The following is a 14,124-nucleotide window of genomic DNA, read 5'->3' on the forward strand; positions in this document are numbered from 1 at the left end:
AATTGCAAAATCTTCCTTGGAGGTGAGTGACAGGAAGGACTTTAGGGCAGGTGTCGTGTGAGAAATACTTCCTTCTCCAGGCACATCGATTTACTTCTTTAGCAGCAAATGAACTTCTTTTACAGGCAAATATTGGTTATTAGTAAATCCTATTATGCTAGTTTTGTAATCTTCGAAGTATAATAAAAAGGCTTTTATTATACTTTGTTCTATCTTTGTTTATTATCTTTTGTTCTATCAGCCTTTGGTATATGTAATAGCAGATATCTTACCTCTCTTGAACAATTTGTATAAGAATGTGAGCAAGAAACTCAAAAACCTGAGTTGAAGAAATTAATATTCTATTTATAATTCCTCCTCACAGAAGTAAAAATATCCTGAAAGGAATTTTTTTCTTCAAAGACTTTAAAATGTAAATGAAATTAAATAGCTAACAATGAAATATACCTCTTAAAGATTATTTTGTTTGTTGCTATGAATTCTAGTACACCAAACAGTTCTATGAAAGTTTTACAAAAATTGCAACTATGATGATGATAAAATCTAATCTGTTATTATTTTATTATTATTTAAATTTTTATAAACATTTGTTGGCTCAAGATGGATATAATGTTCTTCTTAAAGTTACCTAGCAAATGTTTCTCTTAACATTGATATTAATTATAAAATATACTGCCTTATGTATTTAATCATTTGAAAGTTCTCAGAAATTGTTTCAATACATAAAATTAACAGCTTTTACAATGCATTGTTTATTCTTGTAATAATAAAAATGTATATTTATACTTCAAGTAATTGATAAACTTCAAAATATAAAGCACATTAAGACATGCTTACTCTACTTCTAGGAAGCTTACCTATATTTTAAGGTGCATATTCAGATGTCAGTAATACATCCAAATGACATGCTTAGTTTTTTTAGTAGGTTGTCAGACTTATTGCTTATGATAATAATCTGTGTGCTCATAGAATCACTGATCATATACAAAGTTCAGGGATGCCCAGAATGATTCTGAAAAAGGTATTCAGCTCTTCAAGCTTCCAAAGAAAAGGCCAAAACCAAAGTAAAACTGAATATATGAGCTTGTAACCAGGGCAGAGGCTGGACTACAAAGGGGAATGGAGGACACTGTAGCCTGTGGAACTTATACTGGGAGAGAAGAGATGAATCTACAATAAAGTAGGTAGTTGAGAATACCTCCTCTCACTATAAAATATGAATTTTCTTAAGTGGTGTGGTTAGAGTGACCCAACAAATTCCAATGCCGGGGCATCAGTAAACCCAGTTATGTTCTGAAGTATTTGTGAGATCAGTATGTGCAACTCAGCCAGACCCACGCAATTAGATGAAGGCTAGGTGTCTGGATTTTGGAGCATGGCCACAGATTCCTCAGTCAATTTGCATGACGGCAGAAAGGCAATAAGGGCAGAAATTTGGAATTCTGGCAACAAGTAATAGGAAGTATGATCATGGATGAAATGGCACATACTCCAGCCACAGGAGGACCAAGGATCCAAGCGGGAAGCAGTCACTGGAAGGGCAGGTGATTGGGTTGGAACCTGGTCCTGCAGAGGGGTGGTGTGTGGGATAGCCCACCAACAACTTGGAATGGAAGTTTAGACAGACTCATGCACTGGGGCCTGGGGCCAAGGTCAGAGCTGAAGCAACAGCAGGACTGGCCATGTTGGGCTGTGAAATAACAGCTCTGGAATTCTACTCCTACAAATGTTCTGTCCAGGCAGCCAGGCAGAGAGATAATAGAGAAAACAAGTAGCATTTGCTGAGAATGATTGCCAAACACTGCCCACACTCTATCACGTTTAATTGCCTCAACAGCCTCACACGACTGTTAGCCTCATTTGGAAGAGACGAAAAATTAGGTGACTGGCCCTGTGTTCCAGCCAGGAAGTCATGAGCCAGGATTTGGACCTCGGTCTTTTACCTCCTAGGCTATGCTCTTTCCTTAAAACCTTCTCCTTTGGTCAAACTTGCTTCAAACTGTATTCAGACATATCTTCTCCATTCAACCTTCTCTTTCTCCTTCTTGTCTCAACATAGGAGAGGCTCTTTCCCCTGCCCAGTGCTAATATTTCCATGTGTGTTTGCACACCCTCCTCCCCAGGTGCACAGAGACCTTGCTTCACCGGTCGCTCCCTTTCCTCTCCGGCTTGTTTCCCTCCTAACGTCTTCTGACCCTTTCTCTTCAGAAAGTAATCATGCTCATATGTCCCCTCTCCTTCCCTTCACAGACAAGCTTTAAAAAAGGACCAGGGCTTCCCTGGTGGCGCAGTGGTTGAGAATCTGCCTGCCAATGCAGGGAACACGGGTTCGAGCCCTGGTCTGGGAAGATCCCACATGCCACGGAGCAAATAGGCCCGTGAGCCACAACTGCTGAGCCTGCGCGTCTGGAGCCTGTGCTCCGCAACAAGAGAAGGCCGCGACAGTGAGAGGCCCGCGCACCGCGATGAAGAGTGGTCCCTGCTCGCCACAACTAGAGAAGGCCCTCGCACAGAAACGAAGATCCAACACAGCCAAAATTAATAAATAAATTTATTAAAAAAAAAAAAAAGGACCAATAATTTTCTCATAAAAGTAACACATGTCCATTGATTTTTTAAAAAACCCAATAGCAATTATAAAGTAAAAATTCTTCAATCCCCTAATACCCACCATCACCACCAAATTTCACTCCGTGTAATGTGTATCCTTCTCACTATTTCTATACACATATATAGACATTTATCATCAGGTTCCACTTACTTTCCCGAACCCAGTCACCACGCAGTAGTCTAACTTCTGTCCCAATCAAGCAGCAACTAGAATGCAAGCTGTTTGAGGGGAGGGTTTTTTTTTTTCATAAAACTATGCTGGATACTATGAAAAGTAAACAGTCAGAAGACACAAAGAAGTTAGGGAAACAAAAAAGTCACTGTTAAAAAAAAATCAGGGCTTCCCTGGTGGCGCAGTGGTTGAGAGTTCGCCTGCCGATGCAGGGGACACGGGTTTGTGCTCCGGTCCGGGAGGACCCCGCATCCGCATGCCGCGGAGCGGCTGGACCCGTGAGCCATGGCCGCTGAGCCTGCGCGTCTGGAGCCTGTGCTCCGCAACGGGAGAGGCCACAACAGTGAGAGGCCCGCGTACCGCAAAAAAAAAAAAAAAAAAACCCAACCAAACAAAAAAAAACTCAATAGGATTGCAAGGAAGTCTCCCAGAATGGAGAGGAAAAAGATAGAGATGGACAGATAGTATGTAGTGGCTCAATCCTGGAATGCCAACACTTGACTAACAATGTATTTTAGGAAAAGAGAATTGAAGAACTAGAGGAGAGGAAATTATTAGAGAAAAGAAATTTGGGGGGACTGAGAAAACATAACGTTTTTAAACCAAAAATACCTATGAAGAATCAAATAAGCTATATAAAAAAATTATAATAAAATATTACATGTATACATGTCCTCATTATATTTCAAATTGCCAAGGATAAAGATAAAATCCTAAAAGCTTCCATAAAGAAAATCTACTTTCACTTTCACAGTAATGAGAATACAGCTGGCATCTGTCTTCTAATTAGCAACACGGGATATGAGCAAATAATGAAACATGTTTATAAACTTCTAAGGGAAATGATTTTCAACTCAGTAGTTTACGTTCAGTTAAATTATCAGGCAATTATAAGAAATCAGAAGGGAAAGAAATACATTTTTAGACATGCAAGAATTCAGAAAGTTTGCCTCCCAATCATCTTTTCTGAGAACATTATTTGAATATATAGTTTAGCAAAACAAGGAATAAAATGGAAAATGAGGATCAAGTATGAAAACAATGAAGCTGAGCCAGAGGAAAGTCAGGACCAAGTTTGTCCAGATGGAAGCAGGAAACCAGGGGAATCTGCAGTAGTACTGCAGCAGAGACCAATAGGTACAAGACAGGTAACCTTCAGCATATTTTAAAGGGCTGTGCTTCTTTTACCAGCAAGGCAAAAGAAAAGTAATTAGAAATACCTGTGAAAAATAAAAGCTTTATAAGAAACAATGATTTAAATACACCAAACTAAAATAGGGAATGATTTGAATAGTTGATTGAATATGAGAAAAGCTTTTATCAGTGTTTGAAACATTAGTTTTTGATGTTAGACATATAATGACGAATAATCATATCATCTACTTCACTGTATAGCAAATAATATTTACATTGTCATAATGTAAATGCTATCTTTTTGGTGGGGAGTTTTAATTTTCAAGACTATTCTATTTAAAACACAGAAACTTTTTTTAAAATTATAGTTGAGTTACAATGTTGTGTTAGTTTCAGGTGTACAGCAAAGTTAGATTCAGTTATATATGTATAATTGAATCTTTTTCAGATTCTTCTCCCTTATAGGTTATTACAAAATATTGAGTATAGTTCCCCGTGCTATACAGTAAGTCCTCATTGCAGAAACTTTAATTTTGGTTACAAAACTGAATTAATTATTGAATTAAATTAATAAATTAAATTATTATTTAATTTCCATAAATCGGAAGGACAGATGAAGGAAAATGCAAGCGTAGCTTACACAGAAGGGAGCCAATATATATGTTCTAAGTTGGTGGAAGGAGAAATTAAATTTAAGAATATAATGTTAATTTTTAAATGTAAATTTGAAGAAAAAAACAACAATAATAATAGTCATTACTTACATAATATTTACTATGTGCTGGGCACAGTTCCTTAAATATATTAACTCATTTAACCTTCACGACAATCCTATGAAGTACTCAGATTTTCTCCGTTTGAGAGACAGAAAAACCGAATCACAGAGGGTTAAGTAAGTTGCCCAAGTTCGCATACCTAGTAATGGTGGATCACAAATGGAAATAAAAAACAACTATTTAATTGGAGGAAGGTGTGGATGAAAAATTAGGCAGTATTAAAAACAATTTGTATTGGGGTCAATATGTAGTATATATTCAATAAAATTGATGAATCTAGAAATATAAGCTATTTAGAACTCCAGAGCTCTGAAGGCAATTGCTAGAAGGACTGAAGGCAGAGCAGCAGAGTACTTCTCATTTTACTTTCCATTTTAAACCACACTTTATAGTAATTTATTTAATATGTGCGTAATATTTAAAAAAATATAAACTTATCACTTTCTCCCAAACTTCCCACTCAGTCACACTTAATAAAAGTTCCCTTAACTGAAAGATAGCTTCCTTTCAATTTTAGATATTAGTATGTGCATACTTAGGAAGATTGCAGAGAATAGCCCCCGAATGGAGAAAGTGGTCTGAGCTCATTCTGGTTGAAAGCGCCTCATCTGCCATGTAGCTGCATAGAGTTCATCTCATATTCATAAAAGATGACATTCGAAAACACATTACAAATCTATTAAAATGTGTCACCATATCACAACACCTATAAAAGCAGTGTGGAGAGGCAATATCTAATGGCCTGAGAAAGTAAATGTGATGGAAACATTTTAGTGAGAGCTATGAAGTAAAACTAGCAAAGAGTTAAAGATGCCAAACAAAAGCAGAGCCATCACAGAGTTGCAGAAGAGAATAGCTATTTATACTCTTATTCAACCCATATGTATTGAGCATCTATATGTCCTTAATATGTATCAGGTGTTAAGTGCTAAGCTTATAAAAAATTGGAAAAGCAACTTGTTCTTAGATAGTTTACAGTCTAGCAGAGAATATAATGGACGCAAATATAAGTAAGTTTTGTATATGATAGAATTTGGTAAGTACCGTCACATGATAAAAGTTTGGTACAGAACAAAAGTAAGGGATGTAATAAAAAGAGAGCAATTTAGCAATTGCTAGTATGGTGTGCTCCATGACAAGCAGGAAGCAAGCTAAGATGTAGGCTCATCACGGGGGTTGACAAATAGGGCTCAGGAGATAAGGAAATATTATGTGATGTTGCTAGTGAACCAAAAATATGTAAAAGTAACCATGCATTCTTGCTGAAACCCCACTTCCCCCCAATCCTTTTCTGGGACTGGACAGTTACCCACAACTCTGCTGCGGATGTGGCTCACCCAACCCAAGATAAAGAAGGAGATGTAGAAAAATATATAATACTCTTCAGCAAAATTACACACTACATTCAATATTAAAATAAAGGTTTGTTGTCCTGGTGGTTTTGACCTTGAGACTGAATCGGGTAATCAGTTTCCTCTCTTCTCCTCCCTTATGTGTAAACCTGAGAGCCTGCAGTCCTCTCCCTAACCTCCTGTCCCCACTTCCTCTCTCATCCTCTAGTTCAGGCAGTTAGTCGGATTCAGAAGCTCAGACAGAGTGAGGAAAAGGAAGTATGCGGGGAGGATGGGAGGGGAGGGGTGGAAAGGGATGAAGAAGCATACTGGGATCTTAAGGGAGGAGAAGAAGAGAGAGGGAGACAAAGGACCTGTCTGCAGAAAACTCGGAGTGGTCCGGTGGTAGGAAACCTGCTCTCTGTGGGTTTTGATCATTCATCTGTAAGATTTTCTTTCTGTTAAGGCTCAATTTTCTCTATCTTCCAAATGTGGTTGAAGTTTTCATATTTTATGGTGTAATTAGTGGCAGTTCAATATTTCAGGGGATTTTGGAAATTGTAACAGTGGATTCTGAGCAGGGTAGTGTCTGCTCTGACAGTGTGGCTTCCTTAATTCACACCCTGCTATGCTTGGGGTGACGGCAGCTCTTGAGCACACCCTTCACATTCTGCACGTGATAGGAAGGCAGAATTGAAAATGATCAGTACGTGTTAAGAAATTATTGCCCAATGAATATACTGAGGTTAATCAAGCAGCTACCTTATGATATAGAAAGTTGGCTTTGAAAGGATGAAAGGAGGTAGTGTCGTGTGAAGGCCAAAGAGCAGGTCTGGATAAGGCAATTCTGCAGAACAACATTGATTAGTGAGTAGTCCTGTGGGTCTTGAGGTTAAACACAGCACAGTCAGTCAGTTACTCATTGTATTTACTCCTCTCTCTAAATTACAACTTGAATAGTTGAAGACAGGCAAATTCTATAATTATGGATGTGTTTACTTTTGTATTGTCAATTCTGGATACTTACCTGTTTCAATGACCAAGTCCTCTTCTTTATATCTATTAATCTCTCTCAGACATGTATCTCTACATTTCCTACTAGGGACTCAGGTTATCTCCTGGTTTTATAAAATACAATAATTTCACTTTAATTAACAAATTATTGTCCTCTAATTTATCTTAATTTTGAAATAAAATTATGACAAAAAACAACTTAATAAACATACTAATTAGATTGTTTGTTGGCATATTTCTCATTTATTAAACCCTGACAGTGTTAGGCATTAGGCTAAATTCTAGGAGTTGTCACATTTACTAATTTTTCCCAAAAAGCTCAAAAAGCAGTTTTCATTCTATATTCAGTACCAGTGTCACTGATGAGGTAGGTAGGAGTTGAGGCAATTCACCATGGGCCCTGAACATCCCTGCATATTCTTGCTAGGTATGTCAAAGATGCAAAGCTCTTACTGCTCCTTACCTGGGCCATGCTGCTTATTGTGCTGTGAGTAATAAAGTCCTTTGTCTCTGCCCATCAGTGGTGTGTGTTTGGCCAGTATTCACAAAACAGTAGCATACTAACTTGTTAGTTTGTAGGAAGGATAAAATAAAATTCCAGACCCTGACTTTAAGTAGGTAGCGCAAGGATTATAATTTCTGTTTTACCAATCACTTTCCAGGTTCTCAAGGCACAAGCACCATTGCTTTGACTACTTAATTATGGATGCGCCTTAAGGAAAGGACCATGAAGTTGTAGTAATTTATTCAGTACTTTCTATAACTCAGGTCCTAGAATAAGCACAAGCAGTTACTATTATTCCTATTTTACAGATGAGAACACTAAGATTCACAGTGGTTAATAATTTTCTAGGTCAAACAATGTGTTAGTGATAGAGCAAGGTTCTAAATGCAAGTCTTCATGAGTCTAAAATCAGGTACATGCCATATATTTAGAAGAGAAATTCTGCAAAAGATAGTGCAAATTAACTGCATCAATGTCCTGTTTGAGATTTGATAAGTTATAATCACAGAAAGTATTTTGCAATGTCAGCTTGGGATAATTACACCAAAAGAGAGAGCAATTAAAGAATCTTTGACTTAAAAAAAACTTGTCACAATTAACAACCAATACCACAGAAATACAAAAAAATCATAAGACAATACTAAGAACAGTTATACCAAAAAATTGGACAACCTAGAAGAAATAGACAAGTTTCTAGAAACATACAGCTTGCCAAGACTGAGTCAAGAAGAAACATAATTTGAACAGACCCATCACTAGAAGTGAAACAGAATCTGTAATTTAAAAATCTCCCTACCAAAAAAAGTCCAGGACCAGATGACTTCAAGGGGAATTCTACCAAACACATAAAGAAGAACTAACATCTATCCTTCTCAAATTCTTCCAAAAAGTTGAAGAGGAGAGAACACTACCAGATTTATTCTGAGGCCACTATCACCCTGATACCAAAACTAGACACCACAAAGAAAGAAAGACACTACAAGAAAAAGAAAATTAAGACCAATACCTTTGATGAATATAGATGCAAAAATCCTAAACAAAATATTAACAAACAGAATTCAACAATACAGAAAAAAATCATACACCATGATGAAGTTGGATTCATTCCAGGGTCACAAAGATGGTTCAACATATGCAAGTCAATCCATGTGATACACTGCATTAATGAAAGGAAAAACAAAAACCCCATGTTCATCTCAATAGATGCAGAAAAAGCATTTGACAAAATTCAACATCCATTCATGATAAAAATTCTCACCAAGGTGGGTATAGAGGGAACTTATCTCAATATAATAAAGGCCATTTATGACGAACTCACAGCCAACATAATACTCAATGGTGAAAAGGTGAAAGCCCTTCTGCTAAATTCAGGAACAAGACAGGGATGCCCATTCTCACCATTTCTATTCAACATAATACTGGAAGTACTAGCCACAGCAATCAGACAAGGAAAACAAATAAAAAGTGTTCAGACTGGAAGGGAAGAGATAAAACTGTCACTATTTGCAGATGGCATGATACTCTACAGAGAAACCTTAAAGTCTCCGCCCAAAAACTATTAGAACTAATAAATGAATTGAGCAAGGTAGCAGGATACAAGATTAATATACAGAAAAATGTTGCATTTCTTTATACTAATAATGAAATAGCATAGAGAGAAATTTTTTTTGAAATCCTGTTTAAAATCACATCAAAAAAATAAAATCCTAGGAATAAACTTAACCAAGGAGGTGAGAGACCAATACACTGAAAACTATAAAACATTGATAAAGGAAATTGAAGATGACTCAAAGAAATGAAAGCTATCCCAAGCTTTTGGATCAGAAGAATTAATATTGCTAAAATGATCATACTACCCAAAGAAGTCTACAGATTTAATGCAATCCTTACCAAAATACCCAGGACATCTTTCACAGAACTAGAACAAATAATCCTAACATTTATATGAAACCAATAAAGACTCAGAATTGCCAAAGCAACCCTGAAAAAAAAGAACAAAGCTGGAGGTATTGATATATCTCTTCCAGACTTCAGACTATACTACAAAACTACAATAATCAAGACAGCATGGTACGGGCACAAAACCAGACACATAGATCAATGGAACAGGATAGAGAGCCCAGAAATAAACCCACACACCTACAGCCAATTAATCTATGACAAAGAAGGCAAGAATATACAATGGAGAAAAGATAGTCTCTTCAACAAGTTGTGTTGGGAAAGCTGGACAGCTACATGTAAGTCAATGAAACTAGAACATTCTCTCACATCATATACAAAAATAACCTCAAAATGGATTAAAGACCTAAATATAAGACGTGATACCATAAAACCTCTAGAAGAGAACACAAGCAAAGATTCTTTTCATAAATTGTAGCAATATTTTTTAGATCAGTCTCCCAAAGCAAAATAAATAAAAACAAAAGTAAATAAATGGGACCTAATCAAACCTACAAGCTTTTGCACAGCAAAGGAAACCATAATCAAAATGAAAAGACAACCTATGGAATGGGAGGAAGTATTTGCAAATGTTGTGACTGACAAGGGGTTAATATCCCAAATATACAAACAGCTCATACAACTCAATATCAAAAGAACAAACAACTCAAATAAAAAATGGGCAGATGACTTAAATTTATATTTTTCCAAAGACGACATACAGGTGGACAATGGCACATAAAAAGATGCTCAACATTGCTGATTATTAGAGAAATGCAAATCAAAACTACAAAAAGGTATTACCGCACACTGTTAAGAATGGCTATCGTCAAACAAATCCAGAAATAATAAGTTCTGGAGAGGGTGTGGAGAAAAGGAAATCCTTTACACTGTTGGTGGGAATGTAAATCGGTACAACCACTGTGGAAAACAGTATGTAAGTTCCTTAAAAATCTAAAAATAGAGTTACCATATGATCCAGCAATTCCACTCCTGGTATATATCCAGAAAAAATTAAAACACTAATTCAATAAGATACATGCACCCCCAGTGTTAATAACAGCACAATTTACGATAGCCAAGACGTGGAAACAACCCAATTGCCCATCAACAGATAACTGGCTGAAGAAAATGTGATATATATATATACACAGTGGAATATTAGTCATAAAAATGAATGAAATAATGCCATTTGTAGCAACATGGATGGACCTACCTAGAGAATACTATGCTTAGTCAGACAAAGACAAACACTACGTGATATCATCTATATGTGGAATCTAAAATATAATACAAATGAATCTGTATACAAATGAGAAACAGACTCATGGGTATAGAAGACAAATTTATGGTTACCAAAGGGGAAAGACAGGAGGGACAAATTAACAGTTTGAAATGAACAGATACAAACTACTATACACAAAATAGATAAGCAACAAGGATTTACTGTACTGCACAGGGGACTATACTCAGTATCTGTAATACTGTATAATGGAGTATAATCTGCAGAACAAACAAACAAAAACTAATCACTATGCTATACAGCTGGAAGTAACACAATATTGTGAACCAAGTATACTTCAGTAAAAAAAAAAAAGAAACTTGGGCTTCCCTGGTGGCGCAGTGGTTGAGAGTCCGCCTGCCGATGCAGGGGACACGGGTTCGTGCCCCGGTCCGGGAAGATCCCACATGCCGCGGAGCAGCTGGGCCCATGAGCCATGGCCGCTGAGCCTGCGCGTCCGGAGCCTGTGCTCCGCAACGGGAGAGGCCACAACAGTGAGAGGCCCGCGTACCACACACACACACACACACACAAAAAGAAACTTGTCTTTGTTAATTATCTTAATACACACTTAAATATTGACTACATTCAGATCTACTACCTGTTTTAGTGGACATGAGAAGATTTCAGAAAGTGTGCATACAATTGAAAAATACTGAGTGGAACCTAAATGTCAAAAGCATTATATCTTAGAAATTGAGAACATTGCTGAGACTTATCAAAGTGTTTCCCCCTGCTCACCTGGAATAAAGATTCCAAAATTTGGAGGTCAGAAGTTAAGGGTGTTCTCCTGAATTTTCTCTGGAGGTTGGGCTCCAAATCTATGGTTACCATGACAGCAGAAAACACATTCAGCACTTTTTATTGTGAAGATTTAGCTCACTCCCTTAGTAGACGAGTTCCAAAGGGGTTAGATTCAGGTTTTACTCATTTTTCTAATATTATTACTTTGTGCCATATCAGGTTTCTTTTATTTTCCCTTTTCTTCCTACTTTCTTTTTTTTTTTTTAAGAATGTAACAAAATGTTTCCCAGATGCTAAAAAGTACAATGGAAAGAATCCCTTAATTAAATACTTTCATTTTGTATTTATTACATCATTGTTTTCATTCTCTGTGATGTCAGTTGAAGTTTAAGTGGAAGGCTATATAAGACAAAAGTTTTATAAATTAGTGTAGGATAACTAATAAATGCTGTAATATGGTACAGCAGCTAATAGCTGTTCAAATTCCAACAAGGAAAATTCTCTTACTTAATTCCCCTTACATTTCTCACTCTAGAATTTCAGTTTGGTGATAGCACAGGGAAATACTTACAATTTTTAAAAGTAATGAGCTACCTATGCAGTAAGTCAAAACTTAATAAATGTTAAGTCAAAGTCATTTTATGCTTCATGCACTTAAAAACACCAATATTTTGGGCAAATAACTTCCATGGGTTCAAAATAAATAAGCATTCTTACCAGCTTTAGAAAATCATATTTGAAAAGATATATATATATATTTACACAGAGGCACATATTGGAAACATTTGCACCTTAGAAAATGCTTTGCTTTGATCTTTATTCAAATTTTATTCAATTTTCAAATTCTACGGCAGGCTTCCAATAATTCCATAACACACAAGCAAATACTAGCTTTATTTAATCAAGTTTATTTCTTCAGAATGTGCACATAGTTGTTATTGATTGCTTCCTATGTTAGCAAGAAACCAGGAGAACATCTGTGGGTGATACTGAAACCCAGTGAACAAGAAGCAGCAGGAAACACGACAACACTTTTTATAGAAAAGAAAAAAAGACATTCAGAACTCATAATGTGTTCTAGAGTAATTAACTTCTGCTTAACAGTCATGATACTACAGTAAACCAAATGTCAGGTTTTACATGAGTAAATGTGTAAATGAATTGTTGTTCTACCTGTTGTCATGATCTCAACAATCTAAATACCTTTGGCACTACCTTAGTACAAAAGAGATCACTTCTAGGGTTGGGAAGTACATTTTCTCCTTATAATGCCTATATTTTATATGATTAAGTTAAATCAAGTCTAAAGTGATAACAAAGTTATAGCGTATTTCTATTACAAAGTCATCAGTTTTTAATGTAAACTTATATTGCAGTATAAAAGTTAACTTATTAGGTAAGGAGAACTTAGTACATTATGGCTATTAAGATTAAAACAAAAATGTCTAATGAATTGAAGTTGAGCTTATCACTCAGATTCTTTTAGATATTCCTGGGATAACTGTGGGCATTGGCCTTAAGATTACATCCAATCTGCCTTACTTCAACTATCCTTTTCTTTACTTTCTGAATTATTTTCATCTCAGCTTTTCTTCACATCTAATTAGAGTTAGAAGTTTTCCAATGGCCTTTTTCTACAAACACCAAGAAGTTTTCCAATGGCCTTTTTCTACCAACACCATAACAAATAAATAAGTGCATTTTAAATGGTTGCTAATTCTTGGCAGCACAAATAATAACTCAGCTAAGGGATGGATATTTGGAAAATTTACTTTACCCTTGAGCCACAACTCAAAAAAACATGGAGATCGTTTTCAGGTATTCCCACAAAAAAGTTGAAATCTCAAGTTTCTAATAATTTTTCTAACCTCTAAAAATGAAGGTATAACTGCCTTTACTGTATCAACATTATTCGAAGGTATATTCCAGACACGAAAGGACCAAACAGAGACCTCCTTAATACCTCTAAAGACAGATTTTCCAAGACTAGGTTTAAAATTTGGACCCAGGAAAGAAGAGAAGCTAAATACTTGTTACAATTGTCCCTGCAGCCAACTAGGATGCTCCATTCTCCTCGCTTCTTGTGCCACCAGCTCCAAGGCCAGAGTCAGGAAAGATACCTCTGAAAGCGGAGCCCAGGCCCCACTTACATGGTGCCTGGGGAGGAAGGTTTGGGCCTCTTCCAACTTTCTAGAGGAATACAGGCTCTAACCTCCACCAAGACCCTGAAAGTGGGAAATTTCTCAAAGTTAGGCAGTGGGTTAAGATTCTGAAGTGCTGATAGAGAATAACACGTCCCCTGTGTACGGCTTGTAAAGCGCTCCTGTAAGTAGCACTTAGTCAGCCAGTTAGTGCACAAGCTTGTTTTCGTAGCAGCAAGATAAAGGCTTTCCCTAACCTCACTACCGTCTGAGAAACTGTGTCTATCTGGTTCCAGGAACACGATTCTTGGGGTTTTAGAGTACCTCTCAGTGAAGCTCCCTGTCATTCTGAGGGGGACCAGTAGAAAAAGATTCTCAAATTAATTCAACACACATTTCTGTGGGTCTACTGTGTGTAAGGCTCTGAATATTACTAAAGATAATAAGATGAATAAAACAAAGACGCTTCTTTCAAGA

This window comes from Neophocaena asiaeorientalis, unplaced genomic scaffold, assembly GCF_003031525.2.
Source record: "Neophocaena asiaeorientalis asiaeorientalis breed wild unplaced genomic scaffold, Neophocaena_asiaeorientalis_V1.1 scaffold80, whole genome shotgun sequence".
NCBI lineage: Eukaryota > Metazoa > Chordata > Mammalia > Artiodactyla > Phocoenidae > Neophocaena > Neophocaena asiaeorientalis.